We start from the raw sequence: 15,345 nt of genomic DNA on the forward strand, positions 1-15,345 counted from the left end.
GAGGCGGTCGGCTCGGGTTTGAGCTTTCCTCTCTTCTGCCATTTCTTCTCCGGGTGAGAGAAGTCGGTGCTCTTGTTGATGATTCTGTTTTTTGCCGCTGGAAAAATAAATGAATATTTACCGCAGAAACATTTTAAACATAGAAACAGTAGTAATCGTGCGTGAATAGAGACGATATTTTGTACTACAACTAAGTCCCCATACACACTATTAGGTGGATTCAGGTGCAGTTACGCCGGCGCATCAGTAGATACGCCGTCGTAACTCTGAATCGACGCCGTCGTAAATTTAAGCGTATTCTGGAAACCAGATACGCTTAAATTAGGCTGAGATACGAGCGGCGTAAGTCTCCTACGCCGTCGTATCTTAGGGTGCATATTTACGCTGGCCGATATGTGGCGCTTCCGTTGAGTTTGGCGTAGAATATGCAAATGACCATGCCGATTTACAAACGTACGTGCGCCCGTCGCAATTAGTTACACCGTTTACGTTAGAGATACGCCGGCGTAAAGATAAAGCTGCTCCCTAGGTGGCGCATCCCATGCAAGGTATGGACGTCGGAACAGGCCTGTCTTTTTTACGTCGTTTGCGTAAGTCGTACGCGAATCGGGCTGGACGTAATTTACGTTCACGTCGGAACGGCGTACTTTGGAGCAATGCACACTGAGATATATCCACGGACGGCGCATGCGCCGTTTGTAAATCACGTCGGGTCACAAATAATTTACATAAAACACGCCCCCCTCATCCTCATTTGAATTAGGCGCGCTTACGCCGGACCATTTACGCTACGCCGCCGTAACTTAGGAGGCAAGTGCTTTGTGAATACAGGACTTGCCTCTCTGACTTACGGCGGCATAGCGTATATGCGATACGCTACGCCGCCGCAAAAGTGAGCCGCCCTACCTGAATCCATCTATATTAGATTTTCTGCAGATTTTTCTCTTCAGATTTACCAAAACCAGTGACTGCATACAAATTGAAAGTCTTAGGCCCCATACACACGATAGAATCTATCCGCAGATAAATCCCATCGAATGGGTTTCTGCGGATAGATTCTATGGTGTGTACACTCCGGCGGATATTTATCCGCGGATATTTCCGAATTTCAGCAGATAAATATTTGTCGACATGCACAGCATATCTATCTGCTGGAATCGGATCCCACGGATGGATCCGCTCGTCTGTACAGACTCACCGGTTCCAATCCGTCCAAAGGGATTCCCCGCACGCGTCGTAATGATTTGACGCATGCGTGGAATTCCTTATATGACAGCGTCGCGCCCGTCGCCGCGTCATAATCGCGGCGACGGCGCGACACGTCATCGCCAGAGGATTTCGGCGCGGATTTCAATGCGATGGTGTGTACACGCCATCGCATAGAAATCTGCTGAAATCCTCGAGAGGATTTATCCGCGGATACGGTCCGCTGTACCGTATCCGCGGATAAATCCTCTCGTGTGTATGGGGCCTTATGCCGCGTACACACGATCGGAAATTCCGACAAGAAAAGTTCAATGTGAGCTTTCTGTCGGAATTTCCGACAGCAAAAAATTGAGAGCTGGTTCTCAATTTTTACGACGGGAACATTTCTTGTCGGAAATTCCAATTCGTCTGTATGCAATTTTGACGCACAAAAAAACACGCATGCTCTGAATCAATTTGACGCATGCTCAGAGTCGGTGAACTTAATTTTTCTCGGCTCGTTGTAGTGGTGTACGTCACCGCGTTCTTGGCGGTCGGAATTTTGTGTGACCGTGTGTATGCAACACAAGTTTGAGCCAAAATTCCATTGGAAAAAAATCCACGGTTTTCTTGTCGGAATTTCCGATCGTGTGTACGCGGCATAAAAGGGGTTGTAAACCTTCGTGTTTTTTCACCTTAATGCATCTTATGCTGAGTCCTGCATTCGGCAGCTACGGACGCCGAATTCTGGACACGGGAGCACGCACGCAAGGTAACCCCCATTGGGAGAGTGCTTCCCAGAGGGGGTTATCTGATGCAGGGAGGAGCCAAGAGAGCCGCTGGGGGACCCCAGAAGAGGAAGATAGGGCCACACTGTGAAAAACGAGCTGCGCAGTGAAGGCAAGTATGACTTGTTTGTTATTTGAAAAAAAAAAATCTAACCTATATTATCACTTTAACCACTTACCCCCCGGACCATATTGCTGCCCAAAGACCAGAGTACTTTTTGCGATTCGGGACTGCGTCGCTTTAACAGACAATTGCGCGGTCGTGCGACGTGGCTCCCAAACAAAATTGGCGTCCTTTTTTTCCCACAAATAGAGCTTTCTTTTGGTGGTATTTGATCACCTCTGCGTTTTTTATTTTTTGCGCTATAAACAAAAATAGAACGACAATTTTGAAAAAAATGAATATTTTTTACTTTTTGCTGTAATAAATATCCCCCAAAAATATATAGAAAAACATTTTTTTTCCTCAGTTTAGGCCGATACGTATTCTTCTACATATTTTTCTAAAAAAAAAATCGCAATAAGCGTTTATTGATTGGTTTGCGCAAAAGTTATAGCGTTTACAAAATAGGGGGTATTTTTATGGCATTTTTATTAATATTTTTTTTACTAGTAATGGCGGCGATCAGCGATTTTTTTTTCGGTATTGCGACATTATGGCGGACACTTCGGACATTTTTGACACATTTTTGGGACCATTGGCATTTTTATAGCGATCAGTGCTATAAAAATGCATTAGATTACTATAAAAATGCCACTGGCAGTGAAGGGGTTAACACTAGGGGGCGGGGAAGGGGTTAAGTATGCCTGGGTGTGTTCTTACTGTGGGGGGGGGGGGGGTGGCCTCACTAGGGGAAACACTGATTTTCTGTTCATACATTGTATGAACAGAAAATCAGCATTTCCCCTGCTGACAGGAACGAGAGCTGTGTGTTTACACACACAGCTCCCGTTCCCCGCTCTGTACCGAGCGATCGCGTGTGCCCGGCGGCGATCGCGCCCGCCGGGCACACGCACGGGAGTCGGGGGCGAGCGGGGGGCGCGCGCGCGGGCCTCCGGCGGCGCGCGTGCGCCCCTAGTGGCGGCTAATAGGCAGGACGTCCATTTACGTGGTCTCGCCTAGGAGAGCCACCTTGTGGACGTATTTCGGCGGTGCAGCGACGGCAAGTGGTTAAAGGGGCTGTAAAGGTTTGTTTTTTATTTTCTAAATTGGTTCCTTTAAGCTCGTGCATTGTTGGTTCACTTACCTTTTCCTTTGATCTCCCTTCTAAGGCCCAGATTCTTAGAGGAGATACGGCGGCGTATCTCTGCGTCCGGCCGGTCGTATCTATGCGCCCGATTCTTAGAATCAGTTACGCATAGATATCTGTTAGATCCGACAGGCGTAAGTCTCTTACGCCGTCGGACCTTAACTGCATTTTTACGCTGGCCGCTAGGGGCGTGTACGCTGATTTACGCATCGAAATATGTAAATGAGCTAGATACGCGCATTCCCGAATGTACGCCCGGCCGATGCAGTAAAGTTACGCCGTTTACGTTAGGCTTTTCCCGGCGTATAGTTACCCCTGCTATATGGTGGCGTAAGTGCGGCGTAACAATGTTAAGTATGGCCGTTGTTCCCACGTCGAAAATTTGAAAAAGTTACGTCGTTTGCGTAAGTCGTCCGTGAATGGGGCCGGACGTCATTTACGTTCACATCGAAACCAATGATGTCCTTGCGGCGTACTTTGGAGCAATGCACACTGGGAAATTCCACGGACGGCGCATGCGCTGTTCGGGAAAAACCTCAATCACGTCGGGTCACAGAAGATTTACATAAAACACGCCCCCCTGATCCAAATTTGAATTAGGCGGGCTTACGCCGGCCGATTTACGCTACGCCGCCGCAACTTACGGAGGAAGTGCTTTGAGAATACAGCACTTGCCCGTCTAAGTTGCGTCGGCGTAACGTAAATCGGATACGTTACGCCGCCGCAGAGATACGCCGCTGGACGAGAATCTGGCCCTAAATGTTTTTTTTCTTTGTCTGAATTTCTCACTTCCTGTTCCTCCTCGGTAAGCTTGCTCCATCATCTGAGCCGTTCTGGCTGGGGGTTAGTCAGCGTGCTCGCCCCCCTCCCTTGGGACTACATCACAGTGTCTCCCTGCAGGCATATAGTCCCAAGGGAGGGGGCGAGCATTCGTCTCAGTCCGTCTGTATGGAACTCCGACCGAGAAAAAAATATGCATGCTCGGAAACAAGTCGACGCATGCTCGGAAGCATTGAACTTAATTTTTCTCGGCTCGTCGTAGTGTTGTACATCACCGCGTTTTTGACGGTCGGAATTCAGTGTGTCTGTGTGTATGCAAGACAAGCTCGAACAGAATTCCGTCGGAAAACCCAGTCGGAGTTTATTCCGACGGAAATTCAGATCGTGTGTACAGGGCATCAGAGGAGTCCCCATTTTGTGCTGCCGAACCGGACCCAGTGTGCCCAATGACCAATTCAGTGACCATTATAACATTTTCTAGTTTTTGGTATATTTGATGAGTGTCAGTGAAGTGATCCTGAACACCTTATGTGAACCCGGGTCATGGCAGACGGTGTTTGTTCAATGGACTCATTGGGGTCTCTGATTTGATACGAGAAGATTAAACTGGCATCAGGTGGCACCGGCTTTCCTTTGTTGTGCGCTGGCGTTGGGTGTTGCCTGTTCACCTGCAATCAAAGAGCAGACGCAGGTAACGCCCGTGACATGTAATCTAAGGACCCCTGAGCAGCACCACGAGATGAGGTAAGAGTAGGTGACAAGGGCGTGCGCGTGCCAAGTTCTACGAAAACAAAGCTTTGTCATTCAACGGACCTTTTTCGTCGCCTCCCCCTTAACGTTCACGGCTGTTGGCACTTCCAAAGCTTTCTACACATGGCAGGTGGGAGATTAGAATCCCTGGCACAGGCTCAAGAAACCTGCACATTGTCAGGGCATCTGGAACAACGCTTCGGAGGGCGGTGCCCCACTGGCCTCTCAAAGCGACGTGTCGCCGCGGTTCACTGGAGACGGTGAGACGCAGCAGACATCTGTACTCGGGTCACGCCCTCTCCCTGCGGACATATCACATAGACGGTCGGCTGGGAGAAGTGACGGCCGGACGGCCCAGATGTTGCCAACGCCATGCCATACCTGCTGCCTGAGTCGCTCCTCTCCTGATTAGCGGCAGAGTTGATTGCGCTTCTTTTTGCGGTTGGCTGATCGGATCTTGGGAATTCCTGGTGCTGGTTTCTGCCTGAAACAAAACGATTAAATAAAGTCATAAGATTCCTGTTTCCAGAGAAGCTTCGAAAAAAGTGGGACATTTCCAAAATATCAACTTTTGAAGGGGCCACAAAACTTAAATCTAAGTCCACAAAGGGCGCAGGAGTGCCCCCCCCCCCCTCTCCTGGCACCGCTCTAATCCACATAGATATATTCATGCATTGCAAGAATCTATCTATGGTCGCTGCTGACACCCCCTATTCAGATGTTTGGCCCCTTTTTGGTCACCGGGCACCTGAATTACAGTGGGGGTGTTTTTTTGGAAGCCTTCGGCTCTAATAGGCATCCAAAAGTGTGAGAAGCGGGCGCAACGCTGTGCGTTCGCTTCTCACTCAGCTGTATGTTGGCAAAACTAAGGAATTCGCTATGCTAACATTGAACCCCCTTTCAGCCAATCATGTGCGTCGGGTCTGTGTTACCTGTCACCTGATGGGCTGAAACGACAGGGCACTGTGATTGGACGCCTATCGGGCATCCAATCATAGCAGAGGAGCGGGCGGGAGAAGACATCGGGTCAGGGAGGAAATGGAGGACACCAGACGCTGCCTGCCGCTGCCCACCCGAGACAAGGCAAGTCCCAGGCAGACGGGGGGCACAGTGGCAGCATTTGAGGCACATTGGCAGCATTTAATGGGCAAAGTGGCTGTGTTTAATGGGCATAGTGGCTGCATTTGATGGGCACAGTGGCTGCAATTGATGGCACAGTAGCTGCGTTTGATGGGCACAGGGGCTACCTTTCATGGGCACAGTGGCTGCGTTTAATGGGCAAAGTGTCTGCAATTGATGGCACAGTAGCTGCGTTTAATGGGCATAGTGGCTGCGTTTATAGTGGCACCCTCTCCTATTACAAAGCCTCTAGTCCTAAATCCCCCCCCCCCCCTGCCACACACACACACACTTCAAATCCCTCCCTCCCCAGCAAAAATTCCCCTCAAATCCCCCTTCCAAGCACAAATCTTCTCCCATCCCCCCTCCCAACACAAATCTCTCTAGATTACCGTTCTTGGCACTACCCCCCCCCCCCCTCATTTACCCTCTTAGAGCAAGACCCCCTGCCTCCCCCCATATCCCTTCCAATCTCCTTGCCAAAAGGCTGTAATCGGAAACAGAGGCGGCTCTAGGCTGTGTGAGGCCTAAGGAAAAACTTGACATGGGGCCCCAATCACACCCATGATGGGAAAAATAATTCAAGGACAAGAACCTCTTCCCCACAACCCTGGCCGGTGGTTGTGGGGGGTCTTCAGGCAGGGGGGCTTATCGGAATCTGGAAGCCCACTTTAACAAGGCGGCCCCCAGATCCTGCTCTTTAATAACTAAGGGGCGGGGGCCTCTCGGAGATGTCACCTGGTGAACCCACCCCCTTGTGACGTCATTGACTGAGGGGATGCTGGGTCATTGACATCACAAGGGGTGGTGTCACCGATATTCACTGGTTGTTTACGGACGCTGGACGCTGGCGGCCCCGCTCCTGAGTCAGGGCTCTTAACGCTGCCTGAGCACAGCAGCGTTAAGGTCCCCTGTCCCTCAAAACTGGGGTAATGCATTGGGAAACTTAGGCGGCCGCGAGGCCCATGTGAGAATTAAAGAGCCGCCTCTGAACGGAAAGCCGTTGGCTCTGATAGACACTTCCAAGAACCAACAAACTAATGTTATTCAGATGGCCGGCACTCACCAGAGGGCCGGCCATCTGAATAGTGGGCGGCAGCGGCGGCGCCAATACATAGAGATTCATGCAATGCGTGAATCTCTATGTATTGTAGACTTGAGTGATGGCGCAGGGGAGAGAGGGGGCGGCGCTCCTGCGCCCACTATGGACGCACCGCCGCTGTTGCCAGGTATTGAGTGACATCTGGCCGACATCTTGCTCATCTGGCCAGTGATTGAGAGATGAATAGAAGTGGTAAGTATTTCTCTGCCCTTGCATAGTGAATTATATTGTGCCGCGGCCTTTAGGGTACCGTTCAAATACAATTTTGTAAATACATCCTGAAAAATACCCTTTAAAACATAAATGAGCAAAGCCATTCTGATTTTAGTTTTCACTCTTGCACTACATACTCTTAGACAGCAGGTGGCAGTCTTGCAATTTAGTTTCTCATACAAATGATATTCTTGCTTAGAGGCAGATTTGCATACAATTGTTATTATATGGCACAGACATGCGAATTAGACAGTGTAACAGGTCCGAGTTTTTTTTTCATTACTCTGAAATCTTGTTAATGTGCCAAGTTCTTTGCATACAGCTACTAATATCCGTTATAAATTTGCTTCTCCTCCTAATGTAACCAGTCGCAGCCTGATAATAAAAGGCTTGAAAGCTTTATAGAGAGGCACTCGGAACAACAGGGATTAGTTATACAAAATTGCTAACGGTCAATCCAATTCACTTTGGTAAGGCACAATCTCCCCTAAAGAGGCTGCACCTGACGAATAGGGTGTCTGTCCCTAACTGGGGTACCTAGAGGCAGTGGCGTCACTAGGGTTGGTGTCACCCGGTGCGGTAAAACATGGTGTCACCCCCCCCCCCCCTCTGTCTAGGCTGCCCAGCACCAAGCAGGCAGCGCACGGGCACAGGGCGCACCCCAAACCAGCCCCTGTAAATGATAGTATAGGGCAGTATAGTGGCAGGTTAGGGTAGTATAGAGCGGTATAGTGGCAGGTTGGTGTAGTGGGGTGGTATAGGACAGGTTAAGGTGGTATAGGGCATGTTGGGGTGATATAGGGTAGTTTGGCGTGGTATAGGGCAAGTTAGGGTTGCATAGGGCAGGTTGGGGTGGTATAGGGCAAGTTAGGGTGGCATAGGGCAAGTTGGGATGGCATGGAGAAGGTTGGGGGTGGTACAGGGCAAGTTAGGGTGGCATTGGGCAGGTTGGGGTGGTATAGGGCAAGTTAGGGTGGCACAGGGCAAGTTGGGGTGGCATGGGAAAGTTTGGGGTGGCACAGGGCAGTCTGGGGTGGTACAGGGCAGGCTGTGGTGGCACAGGGCAGGCTGGGGTGGTACAGGGCTGTTTGGGGGGTACAGGGCAGGCTGGGGTAGTATAGGGCTGTTTGGGTTGGTACAGGGCAGTCTGGGGTGGTACAGGGCTGTTTGGGGGGTACAGGGCAGGCTGGGGTGGTATAGGGCTGTTTGGGGTGGTACAGGTCAGGCTGGGGTGGCACAGGGCAGGCTGGGTGGCACAGAGCAGGCTGGGGTGGTACAGGGCAGGCTGGGATTGCACAGGGCAGGCTGGGTATGTCAGATAAAAAAAATGGGATGGTGTCACCCCACTAGCGGGTGTCACCCGGTGCGGACCGCACCCCCCTAGCAACGCCTCTGCCTAGAGGGAAAATTCAAGAAGAAAGACGTTGTTTAAAGACTGCCATCCAACGTGAGTCCAAGAAAACATTGTTTATCAGACAAATTAATAAAGTATCCAACGCGTTTCAGGGGTCTGAACAATTACCCTTCATCAGAGCTTGGATATTAAATGCACAGTGCCTTGAAAAAGTATTCAGGAACATACTCCTCAGAGAGGCAGAATGGGGATCTGTCAAGGTACACATTCTGTCAGGGAAGTAGAGAGAGATCACTGTTCCTGATCACTAGGAACAGCAGATCTCCCTCTACTCCCAGCTACTACACTCGCCCCCACAGTTAGAAACACCTCCTAGGGAGCACTTAACACCCCCTAGTGTTAACCCCTTTGCCTGCCAGTGACATTTATACAGTGGGGCGTTATTCGAGCGTTATTACAGCATTATTCGAGCGCTATTCGAGCGAAGCCTCATCTGTAATCCCAATGTGCTGCTAAAGCACTGCTAAGACCCCAACGTTTTTGGGCATTTTTGTAGTGTGAAAGGGTAAGGCATTTTTACAGCGCTTTCCAATTAATTTCAATGGAGAGGGGCGTTTTTGGAGCACTTTTTTCAGCGCCCAAAAGCTGCTCCAAAGATGCTGCTTGCAGGACTCAGTGTGAAAGGGTCCATTGAGATGCATGGAGAGCGTTTTAAATGCGCTGTAAAACCGCTTCAGTGTGAAAGGGGTCTGATTGAAAAAGTTCTTGCAGGATGGGATCCCGGAAGAAATTATTTCTCCTTACAACACACCCACCAACCCGGGTGGATTCTTTCGGGGTACCATGGGTGCTATTGGGACCTATGGGGTCATTTATGGCCCTCAGTAATTCGTGGCTATTTTTAGCTCTGATCGCTGTATAGAGGTCAATGGTCCCAAAAAAAGTGTCCGACCTGTCCGCCGCAATGTCGTAGTCCCACTAAAAATCGCAGATCTCCGCCATTACTAGTAAAAAAAACATTATTAATAAAAATTACATAAATCTTTCCCCTATTTTGCAAACATTTACCAAAAAAATTTAGAAGAATACAGATCGGCCTAAACTGATGAAGAATTTATTTTTATTTTTTTGGATACTTATTATAGCAAAAAAGTAAAAAATATTGTTTTTTTTTCCCCAAACTGTCGCTCTTTTTATTTTATTTTTTTGTTTATAGCACAAAAAATAAAAACCGCAGAGGTGATCAAATACCACCAAAAAAAAAAGCTCTATTTGTGAGGAAAAAAAGGACATCAATTTAGTTTGGGTACAACGTCGCACGGCTGCGCAATTGTCAGTCAAAGCGACGCAGCGCCGTATCGTAAAAAATGGCCTGGTCAGCAAGTGGGTAAATGCTTCTGGGGCTGAAGCGGTTAAGGTCCCGACCACCTCTTTGTATTCAAATGCAGAGAAAGGCGGCTCTACAAAGTATTGACTCAGGGGGGCGCTATAAAATGTACCCCCCACACTGTTCGCATATTTATTTGTAAAAGAAATGGAAAAACATTTATCATTTTCCTTCCACTTCACAATTATGTGCCACTCTGTGTTGGTCTATCACATAAAATCCCAATAAAATACATTTACGTTTTTAGTTGTAACATGACAAAATGTGGAAAATTTCAAGGGGTATGAATACTTTTTCAAGGCTCATGTTTCATTATCATACTAAAAGAAAACTAAGGCAGCCACCACATCTAATGAGTGGTAACCTGCGATATATTACATTTATGGTTTTGGATTTAATGCCGCTTTACTCTTATGATGAAGTGGCAGCTTACCTTATACATGAACCTTTCATGGTGAGTCCTCCTGGTGCTGCTCCAGTCCGGCAATTCCTCCAGTGCCAAAGACGCCGAGTTATTTGATCTGCAGAGCCGTTGGGGGGACGGTAACGTCTTGGTTCCATGTGTACCATCATGTGAAGAATTAAGCACCGTGGCTGGTTTTCCGCCTACCTCCCGCATGGTTCTCCCTCCCTTGGGGGAGATGTTCTGATTCATGGTGGCCAGTAGTGAGATGGTGCTAGCAATGTGGCTTCCCCATAAAGCTACCTCAACATACAGGAGAGGAAGAAAAGGAGGCTATCCCACCTACAGGAGAGGAAGAACAGGAGGCTATCCCACCTACAGGAGAGGAAGAAAAGGAGGCTATCCCACCTACAGGAGAGGAAAACAGGAGGCTATCCCACCTACAGGAGAGGAAGAACAGGAGGCAATCCCACCTACAGGAGAGGAAGAACAAAAGGAAATCCCACCTACAGGAGAGGAAGAAAAAGGAGGCTATCCCACCTACAGGAGAGGAAGAACAGGAGGCAATCCCACCTACAGGAGAGGAAGAACAAAAGGAAATCCCACCTACAGGAGAGGAAGAAAAAGGAGGCTATCCCACCTACAGGAGAGGAAGAACAGGAGGCTATCCCACCTACAGGAGAGGAAAAACAGGAGGCTATCCCACCTACAGAAGAGGAAGAACAGGAGGCTATCCCACCTACAGGAGAGGAATAACAGGAGGCTATCTCACCTACAGAAGAGCAAGGGCTATCCCACCTACGGGAGAGCAAGAATAAGAGGCTATCCCACCTACAGGAGAGGAAGAACAGGAGGCTATCTCACCTACAGGAGAGGAAGAACAGAAGGCTATCCCACCTACAGGAGAGGAAGAAAAGGAGACTATCTCACCTACAGGAGAGGAAGAACAGGAGGCTATCCCGCCTACAGGAGAGGAAGAAAAAGGAGGCTATCCCACCTACAGGAGAGGAAGAACAGGAGGCTATCCCACCTACAGGAGAGCAAGAATAAGAGGCTATCCCACCTACAGGAGAGGAAGAACAGGAGGCTATCCCACCTACAGGAGAGGAAGAATAGGAGGCTATCCCACCTACAGGAGAGGAAGAATAGGAGGCTATCCCACCTACAGGAGAGGAAGAATAGGAGGCTATCCCACCTACAGGAGAGGAAGAATAAGAGGCTATCCCACCTACAGGAGAGGAAGAACAGGAGGCTATCCCACCTACAAGAGAGGAAGAACAGGAGGCTATCTCACCTACAGGAGAGGAAGAACAGGAGGCTATCTCACCTACAGGAGAGGAAGAGCAGGAGGCTATCTCACCTACAGGAGAGGAAGAACAGGAGGCTATCCCACCTACATGAGAGGAAGAACAGGAGGCAATCCAACCTACAGGAGAGGAAGAACAGGGGGCTATCCCACCTACAGGAGAGGAAGAAAAGGAGGCTATCCCACCTACAGGAGAGGAATAACAGGAGGCTATCCCACCTACAGGAGAGCAAGATGGAAGGCTATCCCACCTACAGGAGAGGAATAACAGGAGGCTATCCCACCCACAGGAGAGGAATAACAGGAGGCAATCCCACCTACAGGAGAGGAAGAATAGGAGGCTATCCTACCTACAGGAGAGCAAGATGGGAGGCTATCCCACCAACAGGAGAGGAAGAACAGGAGGCTATCCCACCTACAGGAGAGGAAGAACAGGAGGCTATCCCACCTACAGGAGAGGAAGAACAGGAGGCTATCCCACCTACAGGAGAGGAAGAACAGGAGGCTATCCCACCTACAGGAGAGGAAGAACAGGAGGCTATCCCAAGATCTACTTGTTGCTCCAAGTCCAAGTTCACTGTCCAAATGTGACGGGTTCAGCTTGGATGCTCCTATAGAGAGCTCGGGAGATCAGGGATTAATTATTTACAAGACCCTTGGCTTGGGAGTGGATCAGCCTTTCAGGGTGACAAATACTCAATAATTCAGACAAGCGCTAGCAATGCGGATTTGTATTCATTATAAAAGCTGTCAACAGGGCGACAGGCAGTTAGCGGGGTCTCAAATGTCAATGTACAAAGAGGAAAAAAAAAACCCGGGAGCTCCAGGCCAGGGAGGTCATCTGTAATGAAGGACGGGGAGATTATTCAGACACGCTCACGCGAAATCAGAGAAGGACAAATATTGGGGACCGGTGGGTGAAAATTGATTGGTTGGATCACCTACTGATTTCTTAAGACTGGGTTCACACCATTGCGAAATGGATACGGTTTCTCCACATCCAATTCGCAATAGCAGATTTTGACCGGCTCTCTACGGAGCCGATTCACATATCTCCGGTGCGATTTGCACAAAAACACTGTGCGTCTTTTGGTCCGTTTCAGGTCCGAATTCAGCCCAAAGTGTCAATATTTTGTGTGGCTACCATCATTTTCCAGCACTGCCTTAACCCTCTTGGGCATGGAGATCACCAGAGCTTCACAGGTTGCCACTGGAGTCCTCTTCCATGCTTGTGCAGGGTAACTGGTCTGGTCTCCGCCCTCTCCTGTAGAGGGTGGAGCCTGCTGGGCCCCTCCCACAGCTCTGCTCTCTCTGCTTGTGCAGGGTGACTGGTCCGATCTCCGCCCCCTCCTGTAGAGGGTGGAGCCTGCTGGGTCCCTCCCACAGCTCTGCTCTCTCTGCTTGTGCAGGGTGACAGGTCCGGTCTCCGCCCCCCTCCTGTAGAGGGTGGAGCCTGCTGGGTCCCTCCCACAGCTCTGCTCTCTCTGCTTGTGCAGGGTGACTGGTCCGATCTCCGCCCCCCTCCTGTAGAGGGTGGAGCCTGCTGGGTCCCTCCCACAGCTCTGCTTAGTCTATATACCGCACAGTATCTGTTTTTTCAAAGGCATTTGGTGCACTCAAAGTGGATTTCACCATTACCAACTGTATCCAAAAAAGCAAAGTTCTGGAGTTCTAGAGATGTGCTTTAAGTTCCATGGTGAAATTATTATCACAACAGATGCCGTCTTCTTCCCTTTCCATAACGTCATTACAGAGGTGTCACCCGAATTAACTGCACCATCCATTTCTGTTTATTTTGCATTACACAAGGAACATTAGATCAGGTTTCCGATGGGTGCGGAGGAGGAGGAGGGGGGGGGGGGATTCTAATGGGCTTATTTAATTGCTGTCATTCTACAGAGATAAGAAGCCAGCATGCGACTCCCAGCAACCTCGGCCACAGAGCTGATCCTCTTTGTACTTCCCTAACTGATTTATGGGATCTAATTAGAAGCAATTTATTTTTCCTTATAATGTGGAGAGAAGGATTCTGCGTGAAATCATTTATTCTTTACAAGAAAATCTTGATGTTTCCGATGATCATTAAGTGAGATTTATAAAAGATTCCCATTAATCCAGAGATCTCTAAACTTTTCAGTATGAGGGCCCATCCTATATTTTACAAATATTCACGAAAAAAAAAAAAAAAAACAGTTTTATAAATGAACAAATTACATTTAAAGAATCAAAGTTTACTTATAGGTGTTTTTTTTGGTGTAATAAGAATGATATTATTTAGAACAGAAAAAAACTTTAGCAAAACAAAGCAAAGAAATTCCACATTATACTATAGTCCCCATTACATCCTAGTCCCCCTCTTACATCAGAGACCCTATCAAAGTCCTCCTTACATCACAGTCCCCATCGAGTCCCCCTTACATAAGAGTCTCCCTTACATCAGGGTCCCCATCAAAGTCCCCCCTTACATCAGAGTTCTCATCAAAGTCCCCCTTACATAAGAGTCTCCCTTAAAACAGGGTCCCCATCAAAGCCCCCCCTTACATCAGGGTCCCCATCAAAGCCCCCCTTACATCAGGGTCCCCATCAAAGCCCCCCTTACATCAGGGTCCCCATCAAAGCCCCCCCCTTACATCAGGGTCCCCATCAAAGCCCCCCCCTTACATCAGGGTCCCCATCAAAGCCCCGCCTTACATCAGGGTCCCCATCAAAGTCCCCATTACATCAGAGTTCTCATCAAAGTCCCCCTTACATAAGAGTCTCCCTTACATCAGGGTCCCCATCAAAGTCCCCATTACATCAGAGTTCTCATCAAAGTCCCCCTTACATAAGAGTCTCCCTTACATCAGGGTCCCCATCAAAGCCCCCCTTACATCAGGGTCCCCATCAAAGTCCCCCTTACATCAGAGTTCTCATCAAAGTCCCCCTTACATAAGAGTCTCCCTTAAAACAGGGTCCCCATCAAAGCCCCCCCCCCCTTACATCAGGGTCCCCATCAAAGTCCCCCTTACATCAGGGTCTCAACAGAGTCCCCCTTTACATTAGAGTCTCCATCCCCTTACATCACGGTCCCCTTATAGATCAGTGTGTCCATCAGTGTTCACCCTTACATCAGGGTCCCAACAGTATCCCCCCTTATATCACGGTCACCATCAGAGTCCCCTTTTAGATCTCCCCTTATATCACGCCCCCCCCCCCATCAGTGTTCACCTTTACATTAGTGTCCCCCCTTACATCGGGATTCACATCAGAGTCCCCAACGTACATCAAATTCCCCTTTACATCAGAGTTCCCACCAGAGTCTCCACATACATCAGGGTCCCCCCCTTATATCAGAATCCCCATCTGAGCCTCCTTAAATCAGTCCCTATCAAAGCCCCCCCCTACTTCAGAGTCCCCTTTACATCAGAGCCCCCATACATCAGTCCCCAACAAAGCACCCCTTACATCGGATCCCCCTTTACATCAGAGCCCCCCCCTTACATAAGTGTCTCCATCTGAGCCCCCCCCAACATTAGGTTCTCCATCAGAAGGACAGATACACTCTTGTAGTGCTTCAGCTTTAAACCTGTGATCTGTAGTTTAGAGGATTACAATTTAGGAGATTCAATGAGAGAAGGGCAGTGAAAAAGCAAGCAAAGCTCATATTGTGCTTTTGTAAAAAAAAAAAATCATTATATATATATATGATACACACACAGTATATATAAT

This window comes from Rana temporaria, chromosome 7 (genome assembly GCF_905171775.1).
Source record: "Rana temporaria chromosome 7, aRanTem1.1, whole genome shotgun sequence".
Taxonomy (NCBI): Eukaryota; Metazoa; Chordata; class Amphibia; order Anura; family Ranidae; genus Rana; species Rana temporaria.